Source organism: Hippopotamus amphibius, chromosome 11 (genome assembly GCF_030028045.1).
Source record: "Hippopotamus amphibius kiboko isolate mHipAmp2 chromosome 11, mHipAmp2.hap2, whole genome shotgun sequence".
In the NCBI taxonomy this organism is placed as follows: domain Eukaryota; kingdom Metazoa; phylum Chordata; class Mammalia; order Artiodactyla; family Hippopotamidae; genus Hippopotamus; species Hippopotamus amphibius.
Window position 1 is genome coordinate 98372421 of NC_080196.1, and position 13400 is coordinate 98385820.

At 47.3% G+C, this 13400-nt stretch overlaps 1 protein-coding gene across 2 annotated transcripts in view; it reads left to right on the forward strand.

The window, feature by feature from the left end:
- Positions 1-4156: 4156 nt before the first annotated feature.
- Positions 4157-13400, forward strand: part of NEDD4L (NEDD4 like E3 ubiquitin protein ligase) — a 220963-nt gene continuing 211719 nt past the window's right edge. For both annotated transcript variants that reach the window (XM_057698419.1, XM_057698420.1), the window contains exon 1: positions 4157-4230. The gene's annotated coding sequence lies outside the window, so the exon portion shown is untranslated. The remainder of the gene's footprint in view (positions 4231-13400) is intronic.

The following is a 13400-nucleotide window of genomic DNA, read 5'->3' on the forward strand; positions in this document are numbered from 1 at the left end:
ACAGTCTGCTGAACAATGTGTTGGTCTCTAACTCAATTGTTTAAACTATTTTGAAACTGAAAAAAAAAAAAAAACAGTTTATTTCGAATACATGTTTTGTGTGCAAAATCTGGTCCCTTCTCCATCTCTACCCTGTGTGAAGCCCCACCATCTCTGGCCAGATCTGCATATAATTGGTCTCCCTGCTTCTGTTCTTGTTCCTCTATAGTCACTGCCCCCCAGCAACTGCAGGGGTCTTTTAAAAACTGAAGTTGAATTTTGCCACTTCCCTACTTGGACCTTTCCAGAGATGGTTGCAGTATTGCACACGCTCTCCTGAGGCTGGCTGCTTGGGTCTCTGACTCCACTGGCCACGCTGCCCTCTCTCCCTGGGCTCTCCCTCTAGCCTCTCCCCTTGGACTTGCCATCTGCAGGCGGTGGGACTGGCCAGCATCCCTGCCTGAAAGTCCCCCCACCCCATCACCCTCTGTCTCCTTCAGCTCCAATATCACCTCTCTAGCCACCAGTCACAGATATCCTCCCTCTCCCTCTACTCAGTTGCTTTTATTTAGCTGTCATGTTGTCATCAAAGCACTCACCACCATCAGAAATCACCTGGCTTGTTTGTATGTGCTCATAATTCATTTTCCTGCTTTCTGAATTGTGGATTTCTTGAGGTAGGGGGATCTCCATCTTGCCCCCATCTGTACCCCCAGATAATGAGTCCTGCACACGGTGGCTACTTAGTACATCCTTGTGGGCTAAATGAAGGTCTTGATGGGTTATCACATATATTTTTTTTAAATCCCAAAATATTTTTATTTCTCATTTCTTTTTTTTTTAAGATTTTTTTTTTATTGGAGTACAGTTGCTTTACACTGTTGTGCCAGTTTCTCCTGTACAACAAAGTGAATCAGCTGTATCTATGCACATATCCCCATATCCCCTCCCTCCCGAGACTCCTTCCCATCCTCCCTATCCCAGCCCTCTAAGTCATCACCGATCATCGAGTTGCTCGCCCTGTGTTGTGCAGCAGCTTCCCGCTAGCTATCTTTTTTACATTTGGTAGTGTATATATGTCAATGTTACTCTCTCACTTCTCTCACATATTTTTAATGACAGTGTTATAGCTCATTGCACTGAATTGCCATGAATATTTAACTGTCTACTTTTGTGGCTTTTTACATTTTTTTAAATTAAAAAATGCTTTTGGTGACTCCTTTTAGCTAGGTTTTTTGGGATTTTTATGGATTTTTCATTTTATATTTATTTTCTTAGGATTGACTCCTAGGTGAGAATTTGCTTACTGGAAGGGTGTGTGTACAAGTATTACGGTGTTTAGACCCTCCCGATTTGTTTCCCCATGAAGTTGAGGGGTCTGGTATAGCACACTCTCAATAACAGTGGAAGGTGGGCTGGGCGGCGTAGGGGGTGGGGGTTTTGTCTGTCTTCATTGCTGTATCCCTAGATCTTAGAACAGGTGTTCGTGTTTACTAAATGAATAAATCAGTTTCCATAAAAAAAATTCTAGGTATCCCTTCATTTAAATTAATTTTTATTCATTTATTCCTGTAAGTGTTCCCTGATTTTTAAAATGTATGCCTTTGCAGAGTAGGTCTGTCCAATGTAAGAACACTCACCCAACATTAAACCTAAGGGAACCGGTGTTAGCTGGGCTCATCCTGTTCCTTAGAATCCGGACAAGGTTCCATTGAGCCCTCTGTGGAGGTGGTGGAAAGTCCAGAACTCTGCCCAGGATTTCCGAGAATCCCAAGGGCTGCGAGACAAAGAGACAATTTCTAACCAGAATTCATCTTCTCCTTTGTGACTTGTGACTGACTGTATCTTGGTTTCATCACACTGTCCCTTCTTTATTGCCCCCAAGTCAGTCATGAGTGTAGGACTAGGCGTGCTGCTCTGAGCTGGTTACTGGAAGGAGTTATTGCGTGGGAGACCCTCCATCGTCCTCTGCTTCCAAGGTCCTTTTACCCTCCTGCCGACAGATCACACATCTGCTTTGGTCAGCACCAAGGATTGTCCTGGAGATGTAGCACTTTCCACCTGTAACTGTATCCACCCTCCAGGGGTTCCAGCTGACGCCCACCTCTGCACAGTGGTGTTTGGGAGAATTGCTGATTTGCAATATCTGTCATTGGCGAGAGGAGCAGAGAGTTGGGATGGGGGAGGCAGGGAGATAGAAAAAAGTACGTTCCTCTCCAGCTGTTCCTTGTCCTCATTTCTTCGAAATGATTCCTTCTTCCCCCAAGTAAAGTTTTAACTCCTTCGCCTGGCAGATGAGGATTTTGTTTTAACCCGTGGTTCTCAGTTGCTGTGCTACGGGCACTAGTGGATCATAAACTCCTCCCAGGTGTACTAGGAACTCTCCACAGATGTGTTGCCAAATGTTGATCCACGTGTAAAAAACACTTAAACCGTGGCATTCCTTGAGCTGAGTGGGCCGTAGGAGCCGTCAAGTGATGGCTGTGGGGTACAGCCCGCTGTGAGACACAGAAGAGAGGCTTAGCCTAGATAACATGCTACGAAAGAATCCCCGGTGGCTGGTGGTGAGCTGAGTGTGTACGAGAAAGGGGAGGGCACTCAGCACCTGCTTAAAGGGCCCAGGGAAGAGCATGTAACCCTGGGAGCTTTGGTAAACACTGCAGTAGGGTCCTGTTTCAGTTATCTCTGGCTTGGCTGAATCCTTTCATGAAGGATGCCAAGCTCATTAAGTCCTGCCAGACGCAAATGCAGGCCTTCGTTCGAAATGGAATTGTAAACACACACGTTTGTGTCCCTTACTGTGTGTGCATGTGGGCCGCCTTGTGTTGGGGTGGGTGGTTGGAGGGGTGGTTGGAGGGATGAAGAGTTCTGGAAAGTAAGAGTTCTCAAACGTGGGTTCTGATTGCATGTATGTGTGCTTGATCTGGGCGGCTGGTGGGTAAGGTTCAGCACCCTTTTTGCTCCGTGTTTTATTTCACCCTCCGTGTATCTCCTTTGACAGGACATAACCTACAAATCACTTAGGGTGTCTTTCCCTCACCTATGTCTTGACCAAACACATTGCGTAGATGAATTTCGTATGATTTCTTTCTTGCCCCTCAGCACTTAGGTCCCCAAGGGCTCCATCCGTAGCCATTTTTCCTTCTCATTCTTCTTGGATAACTTCTCACAGATCTTGAGCTCTACATACCAACTATCAACTCTACATTGGTAACTCCCAAGTCTGTAGCCCAGACTAGACGTCTCTCCCATTTATCTATTTAGTCATCTGTTTTTTCTCCCCCACCTGGTTGTTCATAGGGCCCCTTGAATTCAACTGAATCCTCTATTTCAATTTGTGTTAAGACTTAGTGACCCAAACTGGAAACCTGAGAGTTATCCTGGACTCCTGCCTGCCCCTCCCCCTAAGCCATCTCATCTCTCTGAATGTCTTAGCCCTTAGACTAGACTTCTCCTGGCATGGCGCTATCACAGGTCCTGTGCTACTGTCTGTCCATCACTCTCCGTAAACCATCAGCATATTCATGTCTGTATTTCAAGTCCAAGCTCAATGCCCACTGCCTAGGAGCAGCTTAGAAAATACTGGAATGAGTAAATAAGCAGGTGGGTGGGATGAATGGATTCTGAGATGGTTTGGGATGATTTCCATTTAGGATGATGCTTTTTATTTCTTCTTACTGGAATGAGACGTTATTTTTGCTTGCCAGCACCAGCGTTTTGAAACCGTAATTCTGAGGAAATATTTTGCCATGTGAAATTCCTCTCTCTCAGTCCACATACACACACACAAATATATTAACTTCAAAGGAGGAATTATTTATGAAATTTGTGGTATCATGTTGCACTGGGGCATTTATCTAGGTGGTTTTGTGTGTGCGGTTGTGTTCCTGGTGCAGCTGGGAAGTATTTCCTATCAGCAAAAATAATTGATCTGCATGACTAGTTTGAATTAAACTTGTGCTTAATTAACTTGGATGCTCCAAATGTCTAGGGTTGTAGGATTTCAGAGCTGAAACGTTGCTTTTTGAACTTCGGTGTAAGGAAGGATCCCCTGTGCATAAATTGCTTTGTTCCATATCCCATTACTAGACCGAAGAGAAATCGTTGACTTTGCATATTGGGTGAGGAACGATCAATTGAAAGCCATTTTTTAAACTATTTATTTCTTTTCCAACAGGGAGAGTCCCGTATTCTCAGAGTGAAGGTTGTTTCTGGAATTGATCTCGCCAAAAAGGACATCTTCGGAGCCAGGTATGTCTGCTTTATTATCATGTAAGGTTCTGAAGAGTTTAAGGAAAACGCTTTTCAAATTCAGGTGTGCATTGGAATCACCTGGGGTGGGGAGGCTTCGACTGTTGGACCCTGCCTCCCGAGTTTCTGATTGAATAGGAGATGCTGATGCACTGGTTCAGGGACCAGGTGCTTGCAGGGGGTGTAGACCTTGTGTCACAGAGGTAGTTTGCAGGCTTGGTCTTCCTAGGGGTTGATTTCATGAGGAAATTAGATTCAGATGTTTCTGTTTTTCTGCAGTAGAAAAGTGAGTTTGAGAATATGTCTGTGTTCATTTTATTTTTATTTTTTTATTTTTTTTCTGTCGGAGTATAATTGCTCCACAATGTTGTGTTTCTGCTATACAATGAAATGAATCAGCTATATGTATCCTATATCCCCTCCCTCTTCGGCCTCCCTCCCCCATGCCCCCATCCCGCCTGTCTACGTCCTCACAGAGCACCGAGCTGAGCTTCCTGTGTTCATTTTAATATATTCCTGGGTTTTTTGTTCCCTTTCTTTCCCTCCCTTCCTTCCTTCCTTCCTTCCTTCCTTCCTTCCTTCCTTCCTCCCTTCCTCCCTTCCTCCCTTCCTCCCTCCCTCCCTCCCTCCCTTCCTTCCTTCCTTCCTTCCTTCCCTGCTTCCCTCCCTCCCTCCTTCCTTCCTTTCACAACCCTAGCTGAGGGAAACAAAGCATTGTTTTGTTCCTGGGAGAAGTGGATATTTTTTTGGCATGTGTAATTTTGGAATTAAGAGATTTGGTGATTTCTGTGGCATTGATGGAAGCACTGGCAGCCTGATCTTTCTGGGTGTTGTAGCTTTTTTATTTTAGAGTTGCACCTAGTATTCTGTATCTTTCCATCAGCCCTGTTGACTCTTAAGTGTTGCCTTAAGTTACTGGTAGCAGAGTGAGATTTAGAGCTACTTGGAACTAGGATTTTAACCATATTTCGGAGAAGAAAGCCCTTTTGAACTTTTGACCTAGAGGATATATTAGAGATGATCTAGTCTGACTTCCCTGACTGTGGAAACAGGAAAGGTTACCTACTTAAATCCAGGGAGGCTACTTGTTGCCCATTCACATCCGCCAACAGTGCTAAAACAGGCCCCCGGCCCCTGCTCAGTGCCCTGTTCGAGTTGGGTACCTAGTGGGGTTGAACCCTGAGGGCTGTGCTGGCTGCTGGAGTCACCTCATTGGAACATTGGGTCATCCCGTGAATCCCTGGGCCCGTTGCCTGTAGGGATGCTCAGGTTTCAGGGCCTCAGACTGACACCAGAGACCCTGAGTGACGAGGCCTCATTCTGTCCAGCTAACCTTATCCTCCCCACACCTCACAGAAGCCCTCATGGGCCATTGGTTGGCAGACCTCTTTTATATTCTGTCCTGTTACCATGCCCATTTTGAGTTTTGTCTAGCGAAGAAATCAGTAAGTTACTAATGACTTGCACCTGGTGAAATGACCAAAGATAAATCCGGGCATATCTCACTGTGTTGCGCTTCCCAGGTACTGTTTTTTTAACACATTGGAAGGTTTGTGGCAACCCTGCGTTGTCAGACAATGGTTGACGTTTTTTAGCAGGAAAGTATTTTTAAATTAAGGTATTTACACTTTTTTTAGCCATAATGCTGTTGCACATGTAATAGAGTACAGGATAGCTAGTGTAAACATAAGTTGTGTACGCACTGGGAACCCGAAACTCGTGACTTGTTTTATGGTGATATTCGCTTTATTGCAGAGCTCTGGAACTGAACCTGCACTGTCTCCAAGTTCTGCCTGTAAATAAATAAAACGATGCACATGCAATATCAGTGAAATGTTTTTAAAATTTTTTCTCTATTTACGTGTGCCCCAAACAACCTACTGGGAATTAGCTTTCTGAGTCATGTCACGGGGAAACCGCGTGTCCCGGGGTGCTGCCACCAGCCTGAGCTGCAGGTGATGGGGAGGTGGGGGGAGGCACCTCCCACCTGCAGGTCCTTTCACATTTGATGGTGACACCACCCTGAGCGGTTTACCAGGCGCCTGCGCTAATGCTCTAGCGTTTCGCTCGCCTCTTACTGAAATTAGACATTTATTGGAGACAGACACATCTCACTTTTTAGCATCTGTCTTCTGCTGCTTGACACACAGCACCAAGAACAGGACTGGGCCAGTTGGTTTTTAAATTTCAAGCTTGCACGCCGGCTAATAGATTGTGCTCTTACGTCAACAACACCTGTTGCTCTCACAGACTCCTTGCTTCAAATGTTAGAGTTTGGAAGGAAGAGCTGGATTTGGAGAATTTCAGTGACTTTTCTTTCGATTCATTTTTGTTTTGTTTTATTCAAAACCCTTCATAAAAAGAATGAAATGGATTCAGATTGTGTTTTCTAGCCTGTTCAGAAGATCTGAGGTTAAAATTGGTAGCGAAATTGCACTCCAAATCTTATAAGAGCCAAGCAGATCTGAGCCTTGAATTGCTGTCATTTATATGAAAAGAGGAGGGATCCTTTCTTCAGGACGGGTTAGAGAGGAATTACACATAAGGCCTCAGGATGCTCAGTGGAAAGAGAAATAGTGTCGAGGCTTCGTGGACCGACTGCTGGAAAATGAGTCAGAAGCTCTGAATCCGAGCGCTGCCCTTTGTTGTCTTAGCTTAACAAGTTCAACACACATCCTGCTGCCCGCCTGCCTCCCTCCTTCCCACTCCCCTTCTCTCAGGGGCCAGCTTTCTCCCAGGTGCCACAGTTCTCCAAGGACCTGTTCGGCAGTGAGTGGGTGACAGTAGGAGGGTCACGCCGCGCTTGAATCTCCCTGGAGAGGGGTGCCGGTTCTCGCCTTATTATTTTGCGCAGTGACCTTGCTCAACGTCTCTTCCACATTGTCTCAGGCGCAGCCTTTCAAGCCACCTCCATCGCAGTACGTTAGCAGAAAGCAAGGAGCAGTGTCCTTGTCGCTGGCAGGCTGGGGTTGGGGAGACCCCAGGGTGACTCTGGCTTCCGGGGAGGCACTCGCGTGTCCTGGGGGAGCTGCTGTGGGCGTGGCAGGTGCTGTAGTGTCTTCTGTGCTGTCCCCCTGGAGTGAGACCCTTTTCTCCGTGTCCTTCTGAATCGCAGGCTGGTGGGTCCCCCTTCTCCCCCAGCCTGTCACTGAGTATTCCCTCCACTTCTGTGCCTTCCAGGACCCTGGTTCTCCCTTCACAGAGGGAGGGTGGGGTAGGCACTGGGAGCCCTGATGGATGGAGGAAGGAGGAAGGAGTTTTCATCAGTGGCAGCATCGGAAACTCTGAAGTGGTGGAAGTCATGCAGGCTTGGACGTGTTGGAAGACGGGGTTTACAGTCTCCGGAGTGAAAGGAGGCTGCCTGGGTCACGTGGCCTGAGCGTGGGGGTCACGGTGGGTGGGGGAAGGAGCAGGGGTGGTGGTCATAGTAGGCGATGCTGGTGCGGGTATCAGTGCCCTCCCAGGTGGCCTCCTTGCCCCCCAAGGCTATCTGAGGCTCCGGCCCCAAGGACCGGCGTCTCTGGGGCCCTGGCCTCTGGGCCTGCCTCTCAACTTTGCCTCACGGAGACGACCCTTTTCCAGAACAGCCGTGGGCAGCCACTCTGTGCAATGTTTCCAACATGATTGTACTTCCCTCTCGATGTTGTTACTGGTATCTTACACGTGGCCTACTTTTTGAAAGAGTCAGGTTGTCTTTTGCCCAAGCTTTAAAAAAAAGAAACTTTCAATTCACCCTGCGCCCGAAATGCCCTTCTCCTTACCTGCTCTCTCTGTCCCCATCCAGTACTGGGGACACGGGATCACTTTCCAGCTTCCATCCAGCTCATTCTCACTGTATTAAAAGAGCCTTTATTGTTGGGAATTCCCTGGCGGTCTCGCGATTAGGACTTGGTGCTTTCACTGCTGGGGCCCAGGTTCGATCCTTGATAGGGGAACTAGGATCCCACAAGCCGCACAGCATGGCCATTTAAAAAAAAAAAAAGAGCCTTTGTTGGAAGAAGATTTGATCATTGAGCTGTTGCTCCCCTGGAACTTCTGAGCAGCTGGTCTGTGTAGAGAATGGCCGTGGTAGACAAGGATGAAGAAGGGCAGTCCTAGAATCTGTCATCTAAACAGGGGACACTGGAACCAATGCTGAATCACATGTCAGGACATGGGATGGAGATGGAGACGGTGGTCACCCTGGGTCACGGGCATCCAGCTTTTATGATCTATACTGTGAAAGGGATGCTGTGCGAGGTTTTTGAACGTTTTTTTTTTTTCTTTCGTTTTTTTGCTTTTCTTAAGCTTGGGCAAAAGAAAATCAGACTCTTTCAAAAAGTAGGCCATGTGTAAAATGCCAGTAACACATCAAAAAGGGAGTAAAATTATGTTGGAAACACTGCATACAGAGAGTACTCACTTCTATTGTGGAAACAAGCTGTCTTCGTGAGACAGAGCACGGCATTAGGGGGTCACGGTGACACTGCCACCTGGGAGGTTCCTTGGACACCGTGCTGGTGGATGGATTGTCACTACTCACCTTCTGAAGTGACCCACCGACCTTTCCACACCTCCCACCCCCTAGTTTGCTGCAGAGCCTTTGAGCTGAGGTGCAGAGCTAGCCAAATAAGTCTCCTGGTTTGACCTGCATTTGCCTGTGGGCTGAAATCCCAGTTTCCTGTTAAGGTGGAGGTTTCACATCCCTTTGTGACGCCCTGTGCCAGGCCCTCTCTGGTGGGTTCACCTCCCTCTCCGGCCACACCCTGGCCGCTGCCTGCTTTTCCCTGCTCTGCTTTTCTCTGCACACAGCACACTCGTCTGCCTCTGTCTTTGCTCCTCTGCACCCCTGCCCCCACCCTCACCTGCCAGCCAGCTTGGCAGGTCACCCCCTCCTCTGGCCCCTCCCGGTCCCCCAGCAGATCACTTCCTTTCTTTCATATGCCCCACGACCTGCAAGTATTATGTGTCCCTCTGTTGTTGTTTTGTGATTATAACTGTTTCTTTCTCCCAGACTACATTTTTAGCTTCTGACAGCTAAGGTTTATTTTATTTATTTTTTACTCTCCCTGCCTTACGTGGTACCAGCGCATAGTGGATTCTCAAGAAGCATTTACGGAAAGAATGAACGATGGCCTCATCTCTCCCCCCTTCCCTCCTTTCACTGCCCCCTCACTGAAAACTCACCTTCCTCTAAATGTGCCGTGAAACGTGCTGCTTCTCGCGTTTGCAGGTGTTTCCCCCTCTGCCTGGCGTCTGCTCACATCCTTTCTGGCACTGCTTGCCCAGCTCTCTAGGTCCAGTTCAGGTGGCAACACCTCTGCTGGGCTCCCCAGCCCAAGAAGAGAAATCAGCTCTTGTGCCTGGGCTGTCCTGGTTCCACAAGTTTCCCCCTCCCTCCAGCCCCCGTCTCAGCTCAGAGGCTGTAGCTCTTATTCCTGTTGATAAGCCCAGAGACCTTGGCATGTGGTAGTTGCTTGACTTAATAGTAGAGTCTAATGATGGTAGCTCTGGTGCAGGGTCCCCAGCCTGGAGGAAGGTCACTTTTTTCTAATTCTCAGAGGAGCCGTTAGTTCGTCAAGCATTGCCCTCACCCCCCCCCACCTGCCATCCAGGGCAGGTACTTTTTGTACTACACAGGTACTCTGTGTAGACCAGCAGAGGAGTCCCGCCTAGGACTAGATAAAAAGTGAGCATGGAGGTGGGGTCGAGGGGAGCAAGCACAAAGGCTGGTGTCAGAGAAGCATCTCGGGGAGCCAGCAGGATGGCAGGCAGGGAGGGTCTCCGTTTGATGCTGATGTCTTTGCAGAATCACTGCCTCAAAGCCCATAGAAAGGAACGCAGTCTTTTGTGGCAGTGGATCTAGAAACTTCTACTTGAGGGGCATGAGGCTGAGCTGGGGCTGTGATAGAAGGTCAAGACCCTGCACCAACCACTTAGTCTTAGGGTCAGGATGCAGCCAAGGACACCAGTCACGGGTTGGGGAGCACGTGGCTGTCGTTCCAGACAGGAGAAGTGGAGGCGCTGGGCCGGGCTCTTCACCAACAGTTACAGATGCGTTCAGGGGGACAGCTCTGACTTTCCGGGGAGCCTTTTAGGCACTTTCTGATGTAGCAGGGATGAGTCCTGCTGTTTGGCCACAAGGAAGGGTGCAGGTTGGGGTCCGTGAGTCATGCTTTGCTAACGTGGGGATAAGGAAGGAGGGGATCGAGTCACGATAGCTCATGTTTATTGAGTGCGTCCTATGTGCCAGGCGTGGCCTGACCTGTTTACACAGGAGCTCATTTGATTCTCCCAAAAGCCCTCATGCCTCAGGCCCTATTGTTCTTCCCATTTTGCAGATAAGGAAAATGCGACAAGAAAGATAAGTTGCGAAGTCTATATACCTTTAGTAAGTTTTAGAGCTGTGAGCTGACTGAGAGCCTAGGCTCTTAAGTTATTTACAGAGTATTTTGAGTGCTTCCAGGTTGGCTGCCCCGTGCATGGAGCGTGATATGAAGCCATCAGAGTCTGCCAACACTTTATGAAGAAGGAATAATTATTTCCATTTTTAGGTGAGGAAGTTGAGGTTCAGAGAGATTTTCATGAGCCCAAGATGAAACCACTCTGTAGTGAGGGGTGGGACCAGCTAAGTCCAGATTTATCTGACTTCAGAGCTCTTTCCCATGGTAGATGAATATTCATCTTGAATGGCCAAAGTTCAACCTTTGGATGGGCCATTGGACTAGATGACTGTTAAAGTTGATGACTAGGCATTTTTTACAAAGCAGATTTAAAGAACTAGCCCATGTGGTGTGTGTGATGGCAGCTAAGCAAGTTCCTAGAATTGTGAGTTGAATATCATCAAGTATTAGATTTCAAATAGATGTACTTTGCTAAGTCAGATCTTTTAAGTTTTTTTTTTAAAAAAGTATCTTTTTGAGTTTCAAACTGTATTCTTTTCAGTTAAGCTTGTATCTTAAGACATTTAACCTTTTGGCACAGGCTTAAGTGGTAACTGGATAGGATCATTTTAATGCAAGTTTTCCTCCTTAATTATGATCAGAGTCTTTATTTGAGGTTACGGTGGGTGGAATGCTTTTGAAACTATAAAGCTGCTCCTTAGCATTGAGCAATGCCTGCGAAGACAAACCAACTCTAGAATTTTATGCTTTTGTGCAGGTTTCAGGACTCACATTTCACAGTTGCTTCTCTATTGTGTATTGAGAGCTACTAGCCTCAAGTTAGCAGACCTGTTTGGGTTGCTCTCATTTTTAATTTTGGCAGCTGGTGATTTGAAATTTAAAACACATATGCACTTGGACAGTGGAGGGATGTGGCAAAAAAAATCCTTCTGAGGACTTCCCTGGTGGCGCAGTGGTTAAGAATCCGCCTGCCAGTGCAGGGGACATGGATTCGATCCCTGCTCCGGGAAGATCCCACGTGCCACGGAACAACTAAGCCCGTGTGCCACAATTACTGAGCCTGCACACCACAACTTCTGAAGCCTACATGCCCAGAGCCCGTGTTCTGCAGCAAGAGAAGCCACCACAATGAGAAGCCCGCACAGTGCAATGAAGAGTAACTCCTGTTCACCGCAGCTAGAGAAAGCCTGCGCTCATCAGTGAAGACCCAAAGCAGCCAATAAAAATGAATAAAGAAAGAAAGCCTTCCATCTCTCAGTAGTTGAGACTGATGGGGACTTAATGCCACCTAGTGATGGCTCTGTGGCGCCACCTTACCCCGTCCCCACCCTCTAGATTTCAGTTACTAACATTTTGTCACATTGGCTGCATCTATTTTTTTTTCCTGAAGTATTCAAAAATGAATTACAGACTTCATGACATTCAGCCCCTAAATACTTCAGCCTGCGTCTCTAGAAAAAATAAAAAAATAAAAAAAAAAAAAGAACGCATTCTTTTATAACCACTATGCAATTTTCACAAAACTAACAATAATTGCCTGATGGACTCTGTTACATAGTCCATTATCTGAATTCCCCCAACTGGCCCTGAAATGCCTTTTACGGTTGGGCTGTTTAAACCAGAATTCAGTTGAGAATCATGTGTTGCAGTTAGCTGTGAGGTCCCTTAAGACTCTATTACTCTAGAACAGTCCCGTCGTCCCCCCCCCCCCCCCGCTTTTTGAATGACCTTGAGGGGTCAGTAGGTTGTCCCTCTGACCACATTTGGTTGTTTCCATGATATCATAAAATGTGTTCTTCTTTCTCCTGGGTTTCCCGAACTTTAGAAGTTGGATTTAAACGCTTGATCAAATCCAGTTGAAACTTGTAGGACAGGAATGGGGGAGGCTGTTTGATCAGGAGGGACCCAGCATGTGATTGTCCCGTAACCGATGATGCTAAAATTCACCTCCGGGTTAAAGTCTGTTCCCTCTACTGTCAAATTACATTTTCCCTCAGGTGACCAGCAAGAATTGGGTGAGGTGATTTTTTGGCACTAGACACATATAAATTTTAAATACTAATTTGCTTTTTCTCCCAAAAGATTAGAAATTGTTTCTTCCTTTGCCCCTTTTGGAAGACAGCGCGCAAAAGAACTCTCTTCTTGGAGATCAACTCGATGATGGGTGATGCCTTAGAGGGCTGGGACAGGGAGGGTGGGGGGGAGTCGCGGGTGGGAGGGGATGTGGGGATATGTGTATAAATACAGCTGATTCACTTTGGTGTACCTCATAAGCTGGTACAAGAGTGTAAAGCAATTATATTCCAATAAAGAGCTTAAAAAAAAAAAGAACTCTATTCTTTTTACAGATGGAGAAACCTCGAGGCCTTAAGTACCTTGAGGGTCCCTCTTGCTAACTGTAAGCACTTGTAGGACACGATGAGGCCAGGGTTTGTATCGTGACAGGGTTTGTATAATGTGGGCGCTAGACTGAACCCACAAGTGTGTCTATTTGGCCTGTGGAACACCAAAACAAAGAAATAAAATATTTGAGCCAACGTTTGGGAGATTTCATGTTAAAAAACCAGATTTCCAGGTTTCTGGGCAGTCTCGGCACCCTAGCCACCCTGGCCCGTGTTCCTGTGAGACCGCGTGGCTGCAGCTGTGTGCTGGTGGGGCCATGCCCTTGGGGCCACCGTGGACCCCCACACCTCCTGCTGTGCTGTGTGAGGCCGGTCTTCCCCCAGCAATGTGGCCCTGGGGCTCCTGGACGGACAGCCCGTGTTTGGTGCTGACCCCTGCTCTCGG